Source organism: Oreochromis niloticus, unplaced genomic scaffold (assembly GCF_001858045.2).
Source record: "Oreochromis niloticus isolate F11D_XX unplaced genomic scaffold, O_niloticus_UMD_NMBU tig00007414_pilon, whole genome shotgun sequence".
Lineage (NCBI taxonomy): Eukaryota > Metazoa > Chordata > Actinopteri > Cichliformes > Cichlidae > Oreochromis > Oreochromis niloticus.
This window is the reverse complement of record NW_020328551.1, coordinates 40,954-65,033: the sequence shown is the minus strand read 5'-3', so window position 1 is coordinate 65,033 and position 24,080 is coordinate 40,954. Positions and strand designations below refer to the sequence as shown.

The following is a 24,080-nucleotide window of genomic DNA, read 5'->3' as shown; positions in this document are numbered from 1 at the left end:
AAAAACATGATTTTCATGCAGGACAATGCTCCATCACACGCGTCCAAGTACTCCACAGCGTAGCTGGCAAGAAAGGGTATAAAGAAGAAAACTAATGACATGGCCTCCTTGTTCACCTGATCTGAACCCATTGAGAACCTGTGGTCCATCATCAAATGTGAGATTTACAAGGAGGGAAAACAGTACACCTCTCTGAACAGTGTCTGGGAGGCTGTGGTTGCTGCTGCACGCAATGTTGATGGTGAACAGATCAAAACACTGACAGAATCCATGGATGGCAGGCTTTTGAGTGTCCTTGCAAAGAAAGGTGGCTATATTGGTCGCTGATTTGTTTTTGTTTTGTTTTGAATGTCAGAAATGTATATTTGTGAATGTGGAGATGTTATATTGGTTTCACTGGTAAAAATAAATAATTGAAATGGGTATATATTTGTTTTTTGTTAAGTTGCCTAATAATTATGCACAGTAATAGTCACCTGCACACACAGATATCCCCCTAAAATAGCTAAAACTAAAAACAAACTAAAAACTACTTCCAAAACATTCAGCTTTGATATTAATGAGTTTTTTGGGTTCATTGAGAACATGGTTGTTGTTCAATAATAAAATTATTCCTCAAAATACAACTTGTCTAATAATTCTGCACTCCCTGTAATGCAAAAATAGAAGAAATATAGACTAAGAAATAGATATGTACTTATATATGTAAGTCTATATATCTATATCTATATCTATATCCATCTATCTCTATATATCTGTATACATACATATACATATATATGATGCAATAATACAGATTACTATTAGAAGAAGAATGAAACCTTTCATAGTGCAGTGTTTGGGTGTTAATGGTAGCAGGTATTTAGTATTGCACACTGATATATGTAAAGACCCCAGTGTGTGCATATGTGGTGTACATTCACTGCTGTTGTGCAGTGTACAGTCTGACAGCAGCTGGAGGGAAAGGCCTCCAAAATGTCCCCTTTGCACACTGTGGGTGCAGCAGCCTGTCACTGAAGGGACTGCTTAGTGTTGTCAGAGTGACCTGTATGGGGTGGGAGCTGTTATCTGACAGAGATAACTACCTCCACTGGGTCAAGAGGGCATCCCAGAACAGAGCTAGTTTTCTTGATCATCCTGTTCAGTTTCTTCCTATCCCCAGCAGACCACACCATAAAACACGGACAATACCACCAAAGAGTCCTAGAAGGTCTTCAGGAGCTCTCCCTGCTCCCTTCCAAATCCCTTCCAAAAGACTTCTCTGTTGCAAATACAACCGTCTCTATCCTTTTGTGTAGATGGACTCTCTGTTGTTACTCCAGACCAGTTTATTGGTCAGATCACTTATATGAGTCAGCTATCTTAATGCCCATTCTCTGGATGTTCACTGGTGTAGGTGGAGTCCACTACCTGCTCCTTGGTTTTCCGAGTGTTGATCTGGAAGTGGTTCTGCTGGCACCAGTTGGAAAAAGTCCTCAGTCAGTTCTCTGTATTCCCTGTTGTCCTGTTGTCAGTAAAGTACACAGTGAGGAGATGCTCTCATTGCCCACTCATTATTTTAAAATAGAGATAGCCTACATAGTTCATACATATGAGAGACTGTTATGAGCAAATTGGGAGAAAGCGTTAAATGAGCTGTGGGCCACTGCTGGCACTGTCATCACATTGGAGGGTCACTTCAGAGTTCAAGCAGTATAAACACAAACAAGAAAAACCCAGAAATATTTCAAAAAATGTAGTGTTTTGTTTGTTTGTCACTGAATAGTGTTGGAATAAAGTGTGAAAATTGTGAAGGATTAAAATATTCCAAGAGCTCAAATTACTTCACCAAAACATGTTTCAATCATATTTTATCAACACAAATTGCACAGGTTTATTGAATATGAATAACTTGTGTTAATTCAACTCAATTGTTTAAGCTCGTGCCAAAGCAAAACATCTGTGTGCAACCAATGTCCACTATTGAACTAAGTAAACTCAGCATGTTTTTTTTTTCAGTGCATAATCACATTTAGTGTAATAAACTATTAAAGCAGAATTACATATTAGGATTTAGCCAAGTGTTAGGATGTAATGCAGAGTAGTATTTCTAGTATGCCTGTTTTCATTTTATTTTCTAAATTTTAAAGAAGGCTTTAGAAAGGTCAAAAGAAATCTTCTGTAAGGGAGTATCAGCTATTCTAGTAGAATTTATTTTACCAATGCAAGGGTTCATTAGTACCTTGTAATACAACATATCTATTTCATAAACACAAATTTCCAAAGAGACTTCCTGGCAGCTGCCATTTTAAGTATAACCTCTGGTACGGGTACATTCAGTTTGCAGCAGCTATACAACAGTGGCCTCTAGAGGTGTTTACACACTATGACCAAATCAGACAATGCAACACAACACGCAGGTCGCCCCAATGAATTGATTAAGCTGGTAGCAGTGATTTGTTAACTTATCATTTGTCAAGCATATCTCCCATGAATGATATGAAATCATTTAGAGACATAACATTGACATCACAAAGTAGAAGCTGCAATCAGTTTTTAGGAAAGTGAGTTTAATAAGAGTAGGTAAAATAATGCAGTAATTTCTTAGATTTTATAATCCCTTTATAAATCATGTTGGCTACAGCCTATTTAGCAGTGCAACAAGAGCATTAGACAAACAAACAAGCAAACAAATAAATAAATAAACAGTCAACAAAAACAAAAAAGTTAGTACCCAGGGATAAAAATGTTGTGTATGAAAGGGAAACCTAATGGACAGATGTGATGCCTGAACAGTGGTGGCTTTAAATGATGTATCAACTCAAACATGCATCCATCGTCTATGTCACATAAGTACGATGATCGGTGGTGACGGTTGGCGCCGCTTTGGAAGCAGAAACTGTTGGTTTGAAAGCCTTTAGTGTCTCCTTGTGGCGGGACTCTTATACCGCACTGTAAGATGTCGAGCGGTGTCAGCCGTATGCTAGAAAGTGATACATTAAAATTTCTGGGGTCACCATGAAGAGCTTACTTCCTTTCTTGCTCAGTGTGTAAAATGTGGCACTTAATGGATTGAAAAGAAAAATGATGGCACCCTTGTAGTTCACACAAGTGGTGATGATTCAGGGTTTTAATTTTAAGGTTTGAATTTTGAGCCATCATAAATTTTAAAACAGGAAAGTATACTATTTAACATATGTTAAGTCAAAGCTAATATAGCTGCTCATATATAGCTACTTATAATTAGAAGAGCTGCCTACACCAATGAGTAGACTTCCCAGAATGGAAACAGCCCTCTTTGTGCGGTTTGAGAAAACAGTCAAGTTGTTAAGAACTATGACTGAGAAGAATCTGCCTGTGTACAGCAGCAGGCTGCCTTCCTAGAATTTGGATATCCCCGTGCGCTCGTCTCTGCATTATGTGCATTGCCTCTCTTGGAAAGTTAAAACCACAGCAGCTTTTTATAGTTTTTTCATTCACTATCAGCTTACATGTAAAGTCTACTCTGAAGAAGATTATTCAAAACATGCAACACAGTCACCAATCCCAGCAAATTCACCCCTAAGTCCGACTGTACAATACAGAAAATAAAAGAGCTACATCTCAGACTCTACAGGCTTCAGTTAGCATGTTAAATGTGTTAAATGTGAAAGTTCGGTTAGAAAAGACTGAACAAAAACGGCCCAAGTTGAGTAATTAACCAAAGTGACAAACATTGCTCTAAATAATACTCCCCTAATCCAAGTAGTCACCCAAACCTGGATGTGGATTTAGAGGCCTGAGGGCCATCTCACACATTTATTCAGAATAAAACAAGTTTCAATTAAAATTAAACAAATCAAAATCTTGAGGACGTATGCCTTTTACATGTTGGTAAAATGTTTAGGATGAGATGGAGATATAACACTCATGCACCCTGAAAATTATGAAGGTCTAAATATGTATCAAAGGGACTCACTGAACATCAGTGGATTTCTATGGGCCAAACGTACTTAAACCAGCCATTGTGACCATTGCGGCAGAGCAGAATAAATGATACTGATGGGGACTGTGAGGGTTTGTAGTTAAATTCCTGCTCTTACAGGATCAGTGAGTGTCTATTTAAAGATTATTAACATGCTTTTACATCACTATGGAACACCAGCATTTCTGCACAGGAGAGAACCCCCTGCCTTAATCTACCATGATGCTCTGTGTCATGTTGTCATGGCAATATGAAGTCAAATAAATACAAATGTAGAAAAATGCACATTTGAAGGAGGACAAGAAGACAAGCAACTGGAAGAGCTTTTGAAGCAGGAAAACTTTTCTGGACTTCTCTTAATTTAACTGGAAATTTTGCTGATACAAGTCAAGGAGGAAACAAGGAGGCAGGTTGGATTATATCTGAGGACAGGACGCATGAAGGAGAAGCATGAGGAGAGAGAAAACAGCAGAGCGATGGTGCAGAGCTAATCGTGGATCAAGTCAAAGAAGCAAGCATCAAAACTGTGAGTAAACATAAAACAGAAAGAGTTAAAAATTACTGTGCTGATTAAGGAAACATTAAATTGGGTTAGTTTGGGGTCTGGAGCTTCAGGTTTGTGGGTTCAGTTGGTCTCAAAATTGAGGAAAGAAAAAAATGTTTCTTTTGAAAGGTTGTTGGAGGATTCTTACTGTAAGAAATATCTGGGTGTGCATCTGCTTTTATTTAAAAAAACAAAAGTTGAATTTTATTTAGTCACATTGGAAAGGGGAAATTGGAGGATCAGGACAATAATGTGGCCAGATTTACTGTTTCCTTAATCAGAACAATAATTTTGATCTGAACTAGAAATGTTGAAATGGGCTATTTTCTTTCTTCTCTACTGATCACTGTGTTAAATGTTGAGTTACTTGTCAGTTTACATTGATGTTAATGGTACTTTTAAAAATGCAGTTTGTTCGTAATTTTGTAGAAAAAGGCTCTGCACCTGTGAAAACAAATAGGTATCCACACCCCCAAAATCACTGTAGATCAGATACAGTTACATACAAACATACAGTACACACTACTGCAGAAAAAGTCCCTGATTTTAATAGAAAATTGGCTTTAATGTAATATCACATGAAGTTTATCAGTAATGTTTTCACAGCTTTAATCAAATCATTCATCATCCATAAGTTGTGATGGAAAAGTGTCTGCAAGCGTGCAGGAGCCCATTTTTAGAGACAATCAGTCCTGTGTTATAATGTTAATTGAAGTTTATCAGGTCAGATGACCAATAGATGATAAGAAATATACTCTTACTAATTATTAGAGTTGAAAAGTACTTTGCTAAGCAAAATTAAATGAGGTTAGGCTGGAACTTGAAACGTTAACATAAAAGGTTCAGTTGGTGATGCATGAAAGAAAATAATTTTCTTCTAAAAATCTATTGGAGAATTTTGATGGTAAGAAATGAAAATATTCAAAGAGTGAAACTGTTAAAAAAGTGAAGGTTTTGTGCAGCTGGGTGTTGCAGCCCCTTTAGAGGAAATGTCAACTTGGTTTAATGAGGTTAAAAACAAAACCTGGGATGATCCAGACACATTTCTTGTTTCTTTAATCACCACAATAGTTTGAGTTTGTTTTAAAATCTCTTTAAAAAGCTGTTTTGAATGATAAGTTTGGCTTTAATGTGTTAAACTTGGATTAGATAAGACAATGTACCACTGAACACAGGAGGGATTATTGCTGAAAATGGGTCTCTGAACACCTCTGTAGAAATTCTATTCAAAATCATTCATGATTTGTGATCAGTGTTAATATTAAGCATTTATATGTTTATTTCCTCTTTTGATAAATTGCTGTGATTCAATATGAAACCAAATTTGAGTCTATTCAGAAAACAAGACATTTCTAATTGACCTCAGACTTTTGAGCTGTAGTCTACATTGTAATTATAGTGTACGGTTATTGATTAGAGCAGATGATATGAGACTATCAGGAGAGACTGTTAAAAAGTTATGAGCTGTCTTGATGCAGAGAAAGTGGAGTTTGTCATCCTTGAGCTGCTGGTAGGATGAATGATGCTCTGGCTCTGTGCTCAAGTTCAGACATAGGCTTTAAGCAACCATGAGCCACTGATAAGCGTGATAGATTAATAAGCATGTATAAAGTGGACTTGTTAAACAGCTCTGATAGGAGAAAGTCAATGAGCACGCAATAAAGTGGACTTGTTAGGGACAGTTTACCATCAGCCTTGCTACAGTTTAACTTCATTTGTATTTAAAGACAGACTTTAAAGAAAATTCTTGTTTGACACTGGTGATAAAATCCAGGTCAGACACAGTTACATACAAACATACAGTACACACTACTGCTCAAAGGTTGGAGGTCACTTAGAAAAGTCCTGATTTTAATAGAAAATTGGCTTTAATGTAATATCACATGAAGTTTATCAGTAATGTTTTCACAGCTTTAATCAAATCATTCATCATCCATAAGTTGTGATGGAAAAGTGTCTGCAAGCGTGCAGGAGCCCATTTTTAGAGACAATCAGTCCTGTGTTATAATGTTAATTGAAGTTTATCAGGTCAGATGACCAATAGATGATAAGAAATATACTCTTACTAATTATTAGAGTTGAAAAGTACTTTGCTAAGCAAAATTAAATGAGGTTAGGCTGGAACTTGAAATGTTACATAAAAGGTTCAGTTGGTGATGCATGAAAGAAAATAATTTTCTTCTAAAAATCTATTGGAGAATTCTGATTGTAAGAAATGAAAAATATTCAAAGAGTGAAACTGTTAAAAAAAGTGAAGGTTTTGTGCAGCTGGGTGTTGCAGCCCCTTTAGAGGCAAATGTAAACTTGGTTTAATGAGGTTAAAAACAAAACCTGGGATGATCCAGACACATTTATTGTTTCTTTAATCACCACAATAGTTTGAGTTTGTGTAAAATCTCTTAAAAAGCTGTTTTGAATGATAAGTTTGGCTTTAATGTGTTAAACTTGGATTAGATAAGACAATGTACCACTGAACACAGGAGGGATTATTGCTGAAAATGGGTCTCTGAACACCTCTGTAGAAATTCTATTCAAAATCATTCATGATTTGTGATCAGTGTTAATATTAAGCATTTATATGTTTATTTCCTCTTTTGATAAATTGCTGTAATTCAATATGAAACCAAATTTGAGTCTATTCAGAAAACAAGACATTTCTAATTGACCTCAGACTTTTGAGCTGTAGTCTACATTGTAATTATAGTGTACGGTTATTGATTAGAGCAGATGATATGAGACTATCAGGAGAGACTGTTAAAAAGTTATGAGCTGTCTTGATGCAGAGAAAGTGGAGTTTGTCATCCTTGAGCTGCTGGTAGGATGAATGATGCTCTGGCTCTGTGCTCAAGTTCAGACATAGGCTTTAAGCAACCATGAGCCACTGATAAGCATGATAGATTAATAAGCATGTATAAAGTGGACTTGTTAAACAGCTCTGATAGGAGAAAGTCAATGAGCACGCAATAAAGTGGACTTGTTAGGGACAGTTTACCATCAGCCTTGCTACAGTTTAACTTCATTTGTATTTAAAGACAGAGTTTAAAGAAAATTCTTATTTGACACTGGTGATAAAATCCAGGTCAGACACAGTTACATACAAACATACAGTACACACTACTGCTCAAAGGTTGGAGGTCACTTAGAAAAGTCCTGATTTTAATAGAAATTGGCTTTAATGTAATATCACATGAAGTTTATCAGTAATGTTTTCACAGCTTTAATCAAATCATTCATCATCCATAAGTTGTGATGGAAAAGTGTCTGCAAGCGTGCAGGAGCCCATTTTTAGAGACAATCAGTCCTGTGTTATAATGTTAATTGAAGTTTATCAGGTCAGATGACCAATAGATGATAAGAAATATACTCTTACTAATTATTAGAGTTGAAAAGTACTTTGCTAAGCAAAATTAAATGAGGTTAGGCTGGAACTTGAAACGTTACATAAAAGGTTCAGTTGGTGATGCATGAAAGAAAATAATTTTCTTCTAAAAATCTATTGGAGAATTTGATGTAAGAAATGAAAATATTCAAAGAGTGAAACTGTTAAAAAGTGAAGGTTTTGTGCAGCTGGGTGTTGCAGCCCCTTTAGAGGAAAATGTCAACTTGGTTTAATGAGGTTAAAAACAAAACCTGGGATGATCCAGACACATTTCTTGTTTCTTTAATCACCACAATAGTTTGAGTTTGTTTTAAAATCTCTTTAAAAAGCTGTTTGAATGATAAGTTTGGCTTTAATGTGTTAAACTTGGATTAGATAAGACAATGTACCACTGAACACAGGAGGGATTATTGCTGAAAATGGGTCTCTGAACACCTCTGTAGAAATTCTATTCAAATCATTCATGATTTGTGATCAGTGTTAATATTAAGCATTTATATGTTTATTTCCTCTTTTGATAAATTGCTGTGATTCAATATGAAACCAAATTTGAGTCTATTCAGAAACAAGACATTTCTAATTGACCTCAGACTTTTGAGCTGTAGTCTACATTGTAATTATAGTGTACGGTTATTGATTAGAGCAGATGATATGAGACTATCAGGAGAGACTGTTAAAAAGTTATGAGCTGTCTTGATGCAGAGAAAGTGGAGTTTGTCATCCTTGAGCTGCTGGTAGGATGAATGATGCTCTGGCTCTGTGCTCAAGTTCAGACATAGGCTTTAAGCAACCATGAGCCACTGATAAGCGTGATAGATTAATAAGCATGTATAAAGTGGACTTGTTAAACAGCTCTGATAGGAGAAAGTCAATGAGCACGCAATAAAGTGGACTTGTTAGGGCAGTTTACCATCAGCCTTGCTACAGTTTAACTTCATTTGTATTTAAAGACAGAGTTTAAAGAAAATTCTTGTTTGACACTGGTGATAAAATCCAGGTCAGACACAGTTACATACAAACATACAGTACACACTACTGCTCAAAAGTTGGAGGTCACTTAGAAAAGTCCTGATTTTAATAGAAAATTGGCTTTAATGTAATATCACATGAAGTTTATCAGTAATGTTTTCACAGCTTTAATCAAATCATTCATCATCCATAAGTTGTGATGGAAAAGTGTCTGCAAGGTGCAGGAGCCCATTTTTAGAGACAATCAGTCCTGTGTTATAATGTTAATTGAAGTTTATCAGGTCAGATGACCAATAGATGATAAGAAAATACTCTTACTAATTATTAGAGTTGAAAAGTACTTTGCTAAGCAAAATTAAATGAGGTTAGGCTGGAACTTGAAACGTTAACATAAAAGGTTCAGTTGGTGATGCATGAAAGAAAATAATTTTCTTCTAAAAATCTATTGGAGAATTTGATTGTAAGAAATGAAAAATATTCAAAGAGTGAAACTGTTAAAAAAAGTGAAGGTTTTGTGCAGCTGGGTGTTGCAGCCCCTTTAGAGGAAAATGTCAACTTGGTTTAATGAGGTTAAAAACAAAACCTGGGATGATCCAGACACATTTCTTGTTTCTTTAATCACCACAATAGTTTGAGTTTGTTTTAAAATCTCTTTAAAAAGCTGTTTGAATGATAAGTTTGGCTTTAATGTGTTAAACTTGGATTAGATAAGACAATGTACCACTGAACACAGGAGGGATTATTGCTGAAAATGGGTCTCTGAACACCTCTGTAGAAATTCTATTCAAAATCATTCATGATTTGTGATCAGTGTTAATATTAAGCATTTATATGTTTATTTCCTCTTTTGATAAATTGCTGTGATTCAATATGAAACCAAATTTGAGTCTATTCAGAAAACAAGACATTTCTAATTGACCTCAGACTTTTGAGCTGTAGTCTACATTGTAATTATAGTGTACGGTTATTGATTAGAGCAGATGATATGAGACTATCAGGAGAGACTGTTAAAAAGTTATGAGCTGTCTTGATGCAGAGAAAGTGGAGTTTGTCATCCTTGAGCTGCTGGTAGGATGAATGATGCTCTGGCTCTGTGCTCAAGTTCAGACATAGGCTTTAAGCAACCATGAGCCACTGATAAGCGTGATAGATTAATAAGCATGTATAAAGTGGACTTGTTAAACAGCTCTGATAGGAGAAAGTCAATGAGCACGCAATAAAGTGGACTTGTTAGGGACAGTTTACCATCAGCCTTGCTACAGTTTAACTTCATTTGTATTTAAAGACAGACTTTAAAGAAAATTCTTGTTTGACACTGGTGATAAAATCCAGGTCAGACACAGTTACATACAAACATACAGTACACACTACTGCTCAAAGTTGGAGGTCACTTAGAAAAGTCCTGATTTTAATAGAAAATTGGCTTTAATGTAATATCACATGAAGTTTATCAGTAATGTTTTCACAGCTTTAATCAAATCATTCATCATCCATAAGTTGTGATGGAAAAGTGTCTGCAAGCGTGCAGGAGCCCATTTTTAGAGACAATCAGTCCTGTGTTATAATGTTAATTGAAGTTTATCAGGTCAGATGACCAATAGATGATAAGAAATATACTCTTACTAATTATTAGAGTTGAAAAGTACTTTGCTAAGCAAAATTAAATGAGGTTAGGCTGGAACTTGAAACGTTACATAAAAGGTTCAGTTGGTGATGCATGAAAGAAAATAATTTTCTTCTAAAAATCTATTGGAGAATTTGATGTAAGAAATGAAAAATATTCAAAGAGTGAAACTGTTAAAAAGTTGAAGGTTTTGTGCAGCTGGGTGTTGCAGCCCCTTTAGAGGAAAATGTCAACTTGGTTTAATGAGGTTAAAAACAAAACCTGGGATGATCCAGACACATTTCTTGTTTCTTTAATCACCACAATAGTTTGAGTTTGTTTTAAAATCTCTTTAAAAAGCTGTTTTGAATGATAAGTTTGGCTTTAATGTGTTAAACTTGGATTAGATAAGACAATGTACCACTGAACACAGGAGGGATTATTGCTGAAAATGGGTCTCTGAACACCTCTGTAGAAATTCTATTCAAAATCATTCATGATTTGTGATCAGTGTTAATATTAAGCATTTATATGTTTATTTCCTCTTTTGATAAATTGCTGTGATTCAATATGAAACCAAATTTGAGTCTTTCAGAAAACAAGACATTTCTAATTGACCTCAGACTTTTGAGCTGTAGTCTACATTGTAATTATAGTGTACGGTTATTGATTAGAGCAGATGATATGAGACTATCAGGAGAGACTGTTAAAAAGTTATGAGCTGTCTTGATGCAGAGAAAGTGGAGTTTGTCATCCTTGAGCTGCTGGTAGGATGAATGATGCTCTGGCTCTGTGCTCAAGTTCAGACATAGGCTTTAAGCAACCATGAGCCACTGATAAGCGTGATAGATTAATAAGCATGTATAAAGTGGACTTGTTAAACAGCTCTGATAGGAGAAAGTCAATGAGCACGCAATAAAGTGGACTTGTTAGGGACAGTTTACCATCAGCCTTGCTACAGTTTAACTTCATTTGTATTTAAAGACAGATTTAAAGAAAATTCTTGTTTGACACTGGTGATAAAATCCAGGTCAGACACAGTTACATACAAACATACAGTACACACTACTGCTCAAAAGTTGGAGGTCACTTAGAAAAGTCCTGATTTTAATAGAAAATTGGTTTAATGTAATATCACATGAAGTTTATCAGTAATGTTTTCACAGCTTTAATCAAATCATTCATCATCCATAAGTTGTGATGGAAAAGTGTCTGCAAGGTGCAGGAGCCCATTTTTAGAGACAATCAGTCCTGTGTTATAATGTTAATTGAAGTTTATCAGGTCAGATGACCAATAGATGATAAGAAAAATACTCTTACTAATTATTAGAGTTGAAAAGTACTTTGCTAAGCAAAATTAAATGAGGTTAGGCTGGAACTTGAAACGTTAACATAAAAGGTTCAGTTGGTGATGCATGAAAGAAAATAATTTTCTTCTAAAAATCTATTGGAGAATTTGATGTAAGAAATGAAAAATATTCAAAGAGTGAAACTGTTAAAAAGTGAAGGTTTGTGCAGCTGGGTGTTGCAGCCCCTTTAGAGGAAAATGTAACTTGGTTTAATGAGGTTAAAAACAAAACCTGGGATGATCCAGACACATTTCTTGTTTCTTTAATCACCACAATAGTTTGAGTTTGTTTTAAAATCTCTTTAAAAAGCTGTTTTGAATGATAAGTTTGGCTTTAATGTGTTAAACTTGGATTAGATAAGACAATGTACCACTGAACACAGGAGGGATTATTGCTGAAAATGGGTCTCTGAACACCTCTGTAGAAATTCTATTCAAAATCATTCATGATTTGTGATCAGTGTTAATATTAAGCATTTATATGTTTATTTCCTCTTTTGATAAATTGCTGTGATTCAATATGAAACCAAATTTGAGTCTATTCAGAAAACAAGACATTTCTAATTGACCTCAGACTTTTGAGCTGTAGTCTACATTGTAATTATAGTGTACGGTTATTGATTAGAGCAGATGATATGAGACTATCAGGAGAGACTGTTAAAAAGTTATGAGCTGTCTTGATGCAGAGAAAGTGGAGTTTGTCATCCTTGAGCTGCTGGTAGGATGAATGATGCTCTGGCTCTGTGCTCAAGTTCAGACATAGGCTTTAAGCAACCATGAGCCACTGATAAGCGTGATAGATTAATAAGCATGTATAAAGTGGACTTGTTAAACAGCTCTGATAGGAGAAAGTCAATGAGCACGCAATAAAGTGGACTTGTTAGGGACAGTTTACCATCAGCCTTGCTACAGTTTAACTTCATTTGTATTTAAAGACAGACTTTAAAGAAAATTCTTGTTTGACACTGGTGATAAAATCCAGGTCAGACACAGTTACATACAAACATACAGTACACACTACTGCTCAAAGTTGGAGGTCACTTAGAAAAGTCCTGATTTTAATAGAAAATTGGTTTAATGTAATATCACATGAAGTTTATCAGTAATGTTTTCACAGCTTTAATCAAATCATTCATCATCCATAAGTTGTGATGGAAAAGTGTCTGCAAGCGTGCAGGAGCCCATTTTTAGAGACAATCAGTCCTGTGTTATAATGTTAATTGAAGTTTATCAGGTCAGATGACCAATAGATGATAAGAAATATACTCTTACTAATTATTAGAGTTGAAAAGTACTTTGCTAAGCAAAATTAAATGAGGTTAGGCTGGAACTTGAAACGTTAACATAAAAGGTTCAGTTGGTGATGCATGAAAGAAAATAATTTTCTTCTAAAAATCTATTGGAGAATTCTGATTGTAAGAAATGAAAAATATTCAAAGAGTGAAACTGTTAAAAAAGTGAAGGTTTTGTGCAGCTGGGTGTTGCAGCCCCTTTAGAGGAAAATGTCAACTTGGTTTAATGAGGTTAAAAACAAAACCTGGAATGATCCAGACACATTTCTTGTTTCTTTAATCACCACAATAGTTTGAGTTTGTTTTAAAATCTCTTTAAAAAGCTGTTTTGAATGATAAGTTTGGCTTTAATGTGTTAAACTTGGATTAGATAAGACAATGTACCACTGAACACAGGAGGGATTATTGCTGAAAATGGGTCTCTGAACACCTCTGTAGAAATTCTGTTCAAAATCATTCATGATTTGTGATCAGTGTTAATATTAAGCATTTATATGTTTATTTCCTCTTTTGATAAATTGCTGTGATTCAATATGAAACCAAATTTGAGTCTTTTCAGAAAACAAGACATTTCTAATTGACCTCAGACTTTTGAGCTTTAGTCTACATTGTAATTATAGTGTACGGTTATTGATTAGAGCAGATGATATGAGACTATCAGGAGAGACTGTTAAAAAGTTATGAGCTGTCTTGATGCAGAGAAAGTGGAGTTTGTCATCCTTGAGCTGCTGGTAGGATGAATGATGCTCTGGCTCTGTGCTCAAGTTCAGACATAGGCTTTAAGCAACCATGAGCCACTGATAAGCGTGATAGATTAATAAGCATGTACAAAGTGGACTTGTTAAACAGCTCTGATAGGAGAAAGTCAATGAGCACGCAATAAAGTGGACTTGTTAGGGCCAGTTTACCATCAGCCTTGCTAAGTTTAACTTCATTTGTATTTAAAGACAGACTTTAAAGAAAATTCTTATTTGACACTGGTGATAAAATCCAGGTCAGACACAGTTACATACAAACATACAGTACACACTACTGCTCAAAGTTGGAGGTCACTTAGAAAAGTCCTGATTTTAATAGAAAATTGGTTTTAATGTAATATCACATGAAGTTTATCAGTAATGTTTTCACAGCTTTAATCAAATCATTCATCATCCATAAGTTGTGATGGAAAAGTGTCTGCAAGCGTGCAGGAGCCCATTTTTAGAGACAATCAGTCCTGTGTTATAATGTTAATTGAAGTTTATCAGGTCAGATGACCAATAGATGATAAGAAATATACTCTTACTAATTATTAGAGTTGAAAAGTACTTTGCTAAGCAAAATTAAATGAGGTTAGGCTGGAACTTGAAACGTTAACATAAAAGGTTCAGTTGGTGATGCATGAAAGAAAATAATTTTCTTCTAAAAATCTATTGGAGAATTCTGATTGTAAGAAATGAAAAATATTCAAAGAGTGAAACTGTTAAAAAAGTGAAGGTTTTGTGCAGCTGGGTGTTGCAGCCCCTTTAGAGGCAAATGTAAACTTGGTTTAATGAGGTTAAAAACAAAACCTGGATGATCCAGACACATTTCTTGTTTCTTTAATCACCACAATAGTTTGAGTTTGTTTTAAAATCTCTTTAAAAAGCTGTTTTGAATGATAAGTTTGGCTTTAATGTGTTAAACTTGGATTAGATAAGACAATGTACCACTGAACACAGGAGGGATTATTGCTGAAAATGGGTCTCTGAACACCTCTGTAGAAATTCTATTCAAAATCATTCATGATTTGTGATCAGTGTTAATATTAAGCATTTATATGTTTATTTCCTCTTTTGATAAATTGCTGTGATTCAATATGAAACCAAATTTGAGTCTATTCAGAAAACAAGACATTTCTAATTGACCTCAGACTTTTGAGCTGTAGTCTACATTGTAATTATAGTGTACGGTTATTGATTAGAGCAGATGATATGAGACTATCAGGAGAGACTGTTAAAAAGTTATGAGCTGTCTTGATGCAGAGAAAGTGGAGTTTGTCATCCTTGAGCTGCTGGTAGGATGAATGATGCTCTGGCTCTGTGCTCAAGTTCAGACATAGGCTTTAAGCAACCATGAGCCACTGATAAGCATGATAGATTAATAAGCATGTATAAAGTGGACTTGTTAAACAGCTCTGATAGGAGAAAGTCAATGAGCACGCAATAAAGTGGACTTGTTAGGGACAGTTTACCATCAGCCTTGCTACAGTTTAACTTCATTTGTATTTAAAGACAGACTTTAAAGAAAATTCTTGTTTGACACTGGTGATAAAATCCAGGTCAGACACAGTTACATACAAACATACAGTACACACTACTGCTCAAAGGTTGGAGGTCACTTAGAAAAGTCTGATTTTAATAGAAAATTGGCTTTAATGTAATATCACATGAAGTTTATCAGTAATGTTTTCACAGCTTTAATCAAATCATTCATCATCCATAAGTTGTGATGGAAAAATGTCTGCAAGTGTGCAGGAGCCCATTTTTAGAGAAATTAAATGAGGTTAGTTTCGAACTTGAAATTTTAATATAAAAGTTTCAGGTGGTGATGAATGTAAGTTTCACATAGTAGAAATATGTGTTTATCATTAATATTGGTTTTATTCTGAGTTTAGTGTTTATTTGTGAGCATTGTTTTTATCTCCATGATTTTACTCTGTTTGTATCACATGTTTTTAGTCTGTTTTTACATTGTTTTAATCCACTGTGGATTGGCTGGGCATGGGACAAATTAGCTGATAGTCATCACCTGCTGAGGCATGTGTCTGTCCAGTGGTGTCCTTTCAGCTGTGTTTAAAGGACTTATTAAAAGGAAGCAAGCTGAGTACTGGAAGGAGAGAGGCCCTAGATTTGAATAGGAACGCATGAAGCCCGTCTGGAGACCGGTCAGCGTGATGTGGTGACCCAGTCCCAACAGCAGGAACGGCGACAGGAGGAGACAACGCGTGTGATTGACATCAGTGCAGATGTATACCACTGCCTGCATTTGTGAGTAGTGGCTGACTGTTGTTCACTGGGTGCAGCCGTGTTGGGAGAGTGTCGCCATGGCTATAAGCCAGGGCAATTTCCGGGATGATGGTTCTGGCTCCTATTTGTTTTTACTTACAGGTGATGACGTGAGGGGAGCCGCTGTGGTATCGAGCGACGGACTCCAGTGCAGAATGCGAACTGGGCTGGGATGTGATGGGGCCCAGTGGACGGACGAGACCGGGACAGGAGGCTCCTAGTCTGCCTGGCACGATGCTGACGTGGACCTCGCTTAGCAAGAGGAATTTCTGTCCAGCTCAAGAACACACAAGGAGTATTCGTCCTGGGTTGTGGGACTGGGTGGGATTTTTGTGCATGAAGAGAATTGTATTTTTACCAGTTTTAGAATAATCTTATCTAGTCTCGGTGGGAATTTTAGCATATTGAGAAAAATGTTGTTGTGAATTGGCTTGATTTAAATCAAATTGAACTGCACTCAATTAAAACCAAATATAACTTGTAATCAAATCTATTCAAATGTAAAGTCATCTCACTCAATTTGGACAACTAGCACTGAAAAATACACTGACATCCTCTGTTTCCCAATTAGCAGATGAGAGGTTGCTGTTTTATTCATGACTCAGTACTTAAATGGTTTTATCCTGTTTATGAATAAACATTTTAAAATGACATTGCTTCATTGTATGATTAATTCTTTGTCTGTGTCGGTCCTTAATACATACACATGTGTACAATAATTCTAGTTGCCATAGTCTCCGGAGATCCTATGCTCCGTTTTCTCATACTTTTCTTCACTGTTTACCTCATTCTGCCCAATAAAATGTACAAATTTCTGTAAACAATTATGACTTGTTTTATGCCATTAATAAAAAAAATGTCTCCATATGAGGACGTACTTGAAAAGAAAAAGTCACCACTTTGCATTTTACAAAGCAAGTAAACAAACACGGGGCTATTTATCATATAAATAACTTTTAGGTCTGTGGGATAGAAGGATAGGAGCTTTAAATGTTGTGCCTCCATAATTAGTCTTTACAGTGTTCAGCGACTGTTGTGATTTGGTGCTATACACATAAGCTTGAAGTGAATGAATCCACCTGTTCACAGGAAGATGACACCAAACATCAGAAGATCTTATTGTGCGCCAGAGTAAAAGGGTGGTTTCTTGGGACTAAAAGCACAAACTACAGTAGAAGCTCACATAAAGCAGGAAATAAGCAGGCAGCACTTCAACTGCTAATGCATGTTTTGCACTTTTATTGTTGTGTCATTCACTAACAGTTCAATGGTGCAAGATTACCATACACAGAATTAGGATATCTGCATGACACATCTATGCTATACAGCGAATGGATTATAATTATTACAAATACAGTAAGCATATTTACATTTGATTTCAAGCTCCATACAATATAGATATTTACAAAGTATGAAAATGAAACCGGTCTGACAAATAATGTACAGTGTTAATGACGGGTTTTTTTCTCCTTTTCTTTTGGTGAACAAATCTGAAAGGGGGCGGGGTTAACTGATATTAATTGTCAGAGGGGGAAAATATCATGGCTAGTTTCGTTTGAAAGGCATCAACGGAAAAACAAACACATACACAGAAAAAAGTGATGAGGTGAAGAAAGACACATTAAGTGTGCTGTCGTTTTAGATGTCACAAGCTACTTTGTATAGTCCTATATCCCTGATATTAGAAAGAATTAAAATGAGTTAAAATACACCTTTATTTTGATAGAGTTCAGATGGATGCCTAGCATGACTAATGAGTAGATAGCCCCCCCCCAAAAAAACAAAAAAACAACAGACTTCTAATTCACTCAAACTGCTTTCTAATAAAGAGGAAGCACTAATGTAACTCACCTCCTCAGTCGGGGTGCAGGGGTTACATTTTAGGTCTCCTTTCCCCCCCCCCCCTCTCTTACATTCAAACCCTCTTTTAGTTCACACTAGAACAGGCCGCACACCATCATTTGGTTTAATATGAGTGGAACAACTAAACCGCACAGACTTTAAATGATCAGTTAGTTGAACCTTTTATTAATACGCGCAAAGAGCTGCAAACTAATATATACATATATATATATATATATATATATATATATATATATATATATATTAACTGCAAACAATAAATACACAATCCAAAAAAAAACACCTCTGCAAAAGAAGTGGAAAAGTTTGCTCTGGCGGCGCTTCGCATCAACATGTATATGAGGTACATTGCACTTTTGAGATTTGATCTGTGCATAGGTGCATCTTTGATGTGCAGCTCAGAGATCCCCAATCCAGCACGTTTCTGTTTCTCTGACCGTCAGGCTGGCTGACCCGAGGTCACGTCAGAGCTTTGTTTTTTATCTATATGTAACAGACAGTCGGTTCCTCTCCTTCCACGCATTTCATACAACACAGCAGGCATACTGCTGGTTGGTTGACCAGTTTTTAATGCCTGTCTACATGAACACATCTCGAGAGGCGTAGGCGCCAAAAAGTGAATCTGGAGCCAAATGTAGCAGCTGCAGCAGGGCACACAGAGCAAATATTTTCATGGGGTAGTATCAGAAATAGGACCTTTGAATATGTAGTCCCTTTAACTTCTTTCCTTCTATTAAACCCTTTGAGAAACAGCTATCCAGTCTACTGCTGATATGTGCTCTTATCATTTGTTCCTGATGCTCAAATACAATCCTGGACTCAACATATGTGGCTGTGACTCTGTCCTTGCTATAGATATGTGTTAATGTGCAAAATAAGGTTAAAAAATGAAGAAATAAATGTGAGTTAGAGCAAGCTAGAGGAGCAGAGAGGAATGTGTTAAATGAGGGTTAACTACCACACTGATCCCAGAACAGACCGCATGTACAAATCAAGTTCTCACAAGTTCTCACAAGCACATTATACAGTGTGCTTGTGAAGCTGCAGGGTAGCTTCTGAGTGCATCCTGTGGAGTGTGTTGTGTGTGTTTAAGTGTTGTGGTTGAGGTGTCGTATAGCTTGATGGTAGAAACTGTTTTTAAGTCTTGTAGACAAGCGTGTTACATCCAGCCTTTCTCTATCCTGCCTCAAACCGTACCTTAAGCATGGCCTGCTGGTCTTCGCTGTATTCCACCTGTGCCGTGGAGAGGTTGAGGACACTTGGCTCCACGGGGTCCTTGTCACCAAAGACCTACAACATCATCTTGCAGCAGATGGAGTCACTGTGCATCGTTCAACCATTCGGCGCACTTTACACAAGGAGGTGCTGTATGCGAGAGTGATGCAGAGGAAGCCTTTTCTCCGGCCACAGCACAAACAGAGCCGCTTGAGGTATGCTAAAGCACATTTGGACAAGCCAGCTTCATTCTGGAATAAGGTGCTGTGGACTGATGAAACGAAAATTGAGTTATTTGGGCATAACAAGGGGCGTCATGCATGGAGGAAAAAGAACACAGCATTCCAAGAAAAACACCTGCTACCTACAGTGAAATATGGTGGTGGTTCCATCATGCTGTGGGGCTGTGTGGCCAGTGGAGGTACTGGGAATCTTGTCAAAGTTGAGGGACACATGGATTCCACTCAGGATCAGCAGATTCTGGAGACCAATGTCCAGGAATCAGTGACAAAGCTGAAGCTGCGCCGGGGCTGGATGTTTCAACAAGACAACGACCCGAAACACTGCTCAAAGTCCACTAAGGCATTCATGCCTGCATGAACAAGAACAACGTTCTGGAATGGCCATCTCAGCCCCCAGACCTGAATATTATTGAAAATCTGTGGTGTGAGTTAAAGAGAGCTGTCCATGCTCGGAAGCCATCAAACCTGAATGAACTAGAGATGTTTTGTAAAGAGGAATGGTCCAAAATACCTTCAACCACAATCCAGACTCTCATTGGAACCTACAGGAAGCGTTTAGAGGCTGTAATTTCTGCAAAAGGCAGATCTACTAAATATTGACTTCATTTCTTTTTTTGTGGTGCCCAAATTTATGCCCCATCGCCAAGATCTTTCCGTTTACACAGACCCTCAAGACCCTCTGTGAACACAGCAAAATGCCTTTGCATTATTTCTTTTAATCAAGTCTTATCTGATCATTTGAGGAAGAAAGAAAACACAAGCGTCCCCAGTCTGTTTATAGTAAAACCAGAAACGATAAATTAACAATTCACTTTAATCATGCATTAACAATTCGTTGGCCGCTTAGAACAACATTTAAAAAACAAAAAACCCATAGAACAGAGTATAAATCCTTTTGAGGCAATAATTATGCTCCACAATTTGAGCATAATTGCTCAGTGGTGCTATTTGGCCAATGTCAGAGGTCACCTAAGTATGAGAGGCCACCTGTTGGCAATCTGTCAGGTCCAGATGACCTGCAGTGTGACACCTTGTGTACGACACAAACATTCAAACCTGCACCTCTGGCTAACCAGCATACCTGTCACCATGACCTAGCGAAGAAGCGTCTGAAAGGTGTTTCAGTAAGGCCTTCTAGCTATCCGCTGGGTTCTCCTTGTGTGATGGCTCAAAAAACATCTGGCTGTCGCTTGGGACACTATTTTGGGGGACTTGAGCCAACCCCATTCAGTGTTTTTGACCCATCAAAAAGGTCTTGGCAGATTTGGCAGGGTATGCCTAACCGTTATTATGGTGCATGGTAAGTGATATGTTTAAAAGTTGGGTAGGACATTCTGTGACAAACCACTGGTTTGTATTTATGGGAGGGGGTGTTACGGCCCTAGCTGGGCCTCCTGAAACTGCCCTTGTGTGGGCGTGGTGTTTTTCTCCGCCTCCTCCTTTCTTGCTCCACCCCTCTGTCTCTCTCTCGCTTCTTCTCTCTCCCCAGGACACAGCTGCTGCTCATTGGCCTCGTTTACCACCTGGGCCCAGTCAGCAATCACCTCTCTGAGGTTATATAAGCTGGGGATGGACTGGATGTGGGAGGGTGGCTTTCTCTGGTGTCTCTGCGTTGTGTGTTATGTGTGTGATTCTCCTGCCTACAGTGTGGAGTGGTAGGAGCAGTGGGAGAGGTTTCTGGTGGTTTTCCTCTGTGCTGGTCAGTGTGTGTTTCCAGCCTAGGTGTGGAAAAGGCCTGCTGTGTGTGTGTGACCAGCCCCACCGTGCGTGACTTGTTGTGAGTAGCTCAACTGGGCAGTGGTTTTGTTTGAGTGACAGCGGCCTCTATTACTTTGTTTGGCCTGCCTAGTTATTGCTAATAGCAGTGTTGCTGTCTTTTTCTGTTGAAGCCTTATAGTTGTTTTCTTTGTTGAAGTGGTCACCATTCTCTTTGGGTTGACCTGTCTGAGTTATCATTAAAGCAGCGGTGCTGTCTCTTTCTGTTGTTACCATTTATATGATTATTGAGTTAATTGATTATAATAAAGACTCATTTTGTGTTAAATACCTCTGCCTTGCGTTCTTTTCATTTCAACCCGGATCCAACTGTTACTGTCCCCCACCCTCTTCGCCTAGCTTTCATGTGGGGACGTAACATAGACGCATATGAAAACCAAAATTGAGTATCTCATGAGGAAATACCTTGTATATTGGTGCAATTTTGACCGTCCACTCTAATAATACATGTGGGTGGAGGAATGGCTTTAAAAAACCATCAATAACACTTTCTCTGTTGTGGAGTGGCTGATGTTTGTGATGTAGAACATCACAATCCCCACAGAACCGTTCCTCTGGAAGACACTCTCTGCACATAGACAGGACTTTTTTTTGTAACAAATTCAGCAAAATTTGAATAACTGAAAGTAGTACGCACTCAGATCCAGCCACTCTTGACAAAGGTAGCAGCTTCTATTTGATATTATAGCTCAGGGTGGCTCAGTGTACTTCACTATGAGCTGACAGTTGAAAGGGCATTTGTCAAATTCATGTGGTTTTATAATAAAGTTCTCACACGCTCAAAGACATAAATGTCAGCCAACAAGGGATCGCTCATCAAGCTTAGCTATATAGAAAAGTATGTTATTGAGATGAGACCAAATAACAGCCGGGTGAAGACAGTAGCAAAACAGAGGATGACCAACAGTTTCTGTGTCAATGAGACATTTCAGCTGGTATGGCCGTGCTTCTTTCCAGCGCTCAGCAGCTTTCTACCGTGACACTGCCCTACTTCTTTGAGACTCAGGAGAAGGACATCAATCCAAAACAGCAGACAGCCTTTTCATATTCTTTTCTCTAAAGAATGCAAATAGAGTATTTGCAAGTATTGCAAATATGAAGTAATTATTTCCCACGCATGGGACTAATAAAGGTTATATTACGTTATCTTAATCACCTTTGTTTCTGATAATGTCACTTTTACAAATCGTGTCCCATCAGCTCTCATGGCTGAACTTTGGATTTGAGGGTTGGGGAGGACAAAAAGCTATTAAGGACCTTTTGATTTGCAATCCAGTTCTTCTCTAAAGTATTAAGGATGAAGCAACAGTGCTCCTCTTTGCTATTCTGAAATCTGTGTTAAACACAGTGTAGAAGGTAAGTAGAAGCTTACACAGCACCATCAGCCATCATGCTAAATTTGCATCTTTAAAACTCAATGCAGCCAGACTCAAACCTGATTATAAATGTTCAGGAGACACTGTTTAACGTTTAGTGTTAACTTAAATCACTCATCATTTATAGTATTACAGAGTTCGGGGTTATGGGTTAACCCTATCATGTTAGTCGTAACCAGTGGCGGAGCGGGGGGGTGGCTTACTGGGCTTAAGCCCGGGTTGTTTTTTCAGAAGCCCGGGGTCTTTTGAAGTGTATTTTTTTCATAGTTAGATGTCTGGCTGACAACTGTATAAAACAAAAACTACACACAATATTCGACGCACATAGTGCACACTGTGGGAATTTACGACTGTGCGTAAATCCCCCCTAATATTGGTATGATCCGAGCTCAGACACTAAGCACTGAGCGAGGGGGCGGGGAGGGAGAAGCTGCTGCCTCGAGTGCGCTGTTGGAGAAGCGCAGCGAGGCAGACAGAGGAGAACTGAAGTTTGACCAGGTACCAAAGCAAATCATTCATACTGTACAAATAATGTAAATATGACGGTGTATCACGAAAGATTGATATCAAACTGATCACTTGACACACATGACCCAACAACAATGCTGTTTCTTTAGAGAGTCTTAGCTTACATGTGTGTTTATTTCATATTTTCAGTTGTTACCCTCCACGGCTAAATAAATCGGTTTCAGTAATGTACTGATATACAAGAATGGACATAAGGGGCTTCTTTCAAAGTAAAAACTCAGGTAGATGTTATTTTATATATTATGCTTTGTATGTTGTTCAGTATATTCCTATGCAAAACAAGAGGAATTTCAATACACAGCAGTATATTCACAGTTTAAACCAGATATTTACATACACTTTATGGAAAACACAAGAACATTTTTTTACTGTACAACATCAATTTAGAGTAAACTTGTTTTGTTTTGGATAAATAAATATTGAAATATCTTTTGAATTAGTTAAATGTCAGAATAAAGAGAGACAGAGCTGTCTATTTTTATCACTTTCATCAAATTTAGGAGTACATATACACTAAGTTTATTGTTAATTAATAAGAAAACTCCAGACGATTCCATTAAACCATTCTGAGCTTAAGAAGCTTCTGATAGGTTAGTAGAGTCCATGTGAGTAAATTGGTGGCACACCTGTGGATGCATATAAGGCAAAACACAGAGCCTGTTTCTTTGAAATGGGAAAATCAAGAGATGTCAACAAAACACCAGGAAAAGAATTGTGGAGCTCCATAAGTGTGGCTCAATTTTGAATACAATTTGTCTATTTTCCACATAAGCCTTTCACAATAAAGCTCAAGATCCTGTTGAGACTTTTCAAAATAAACTCAATTACGTGAAAGAGTATGCAGATTGTTTATGGATGAGAAGCAAAAAAGAGCCGCCAGGTGCTAAAAAATAAACCTTAGACTCAAACGTTAGAACAGGCTTTTCCCCGCCGTGTAATAAATACTCACAAAGAAAACGGCGGCCGTTACAACTTA

General features: G+C 37.3%; 1 long non-coding RNA gene across 2 annotated transcripts; it reads left to right on the top strand.

The window, feature by feature from the left end:
• The first annotated feature begins 4,454 nt into the window (after window positions 1-4,454).
• Window positions 4,455-16,757, top strand: LOC109200740 (uncharacterized). Of its 2 annotated transcripts, XR_003218274.1 has the most exons (3): window positions 4,455-4,469; window positions 15,834-16,086; window positions 16,207-16,757. It is a non-coding gene; the product is annotated as an uncharacterized LOC109200740 (long non-coding RNA). The 2 variants fall into 2 exon arrangements; XR_002060877.2 differs by lacking the exon at window positions 4,455-4,469 and having other exon boundaries at window positions 15,657-16,086.
• The last annotated feature ends 7,323 nt before the right edge of the window (window positions 16,758-24,080 follow it).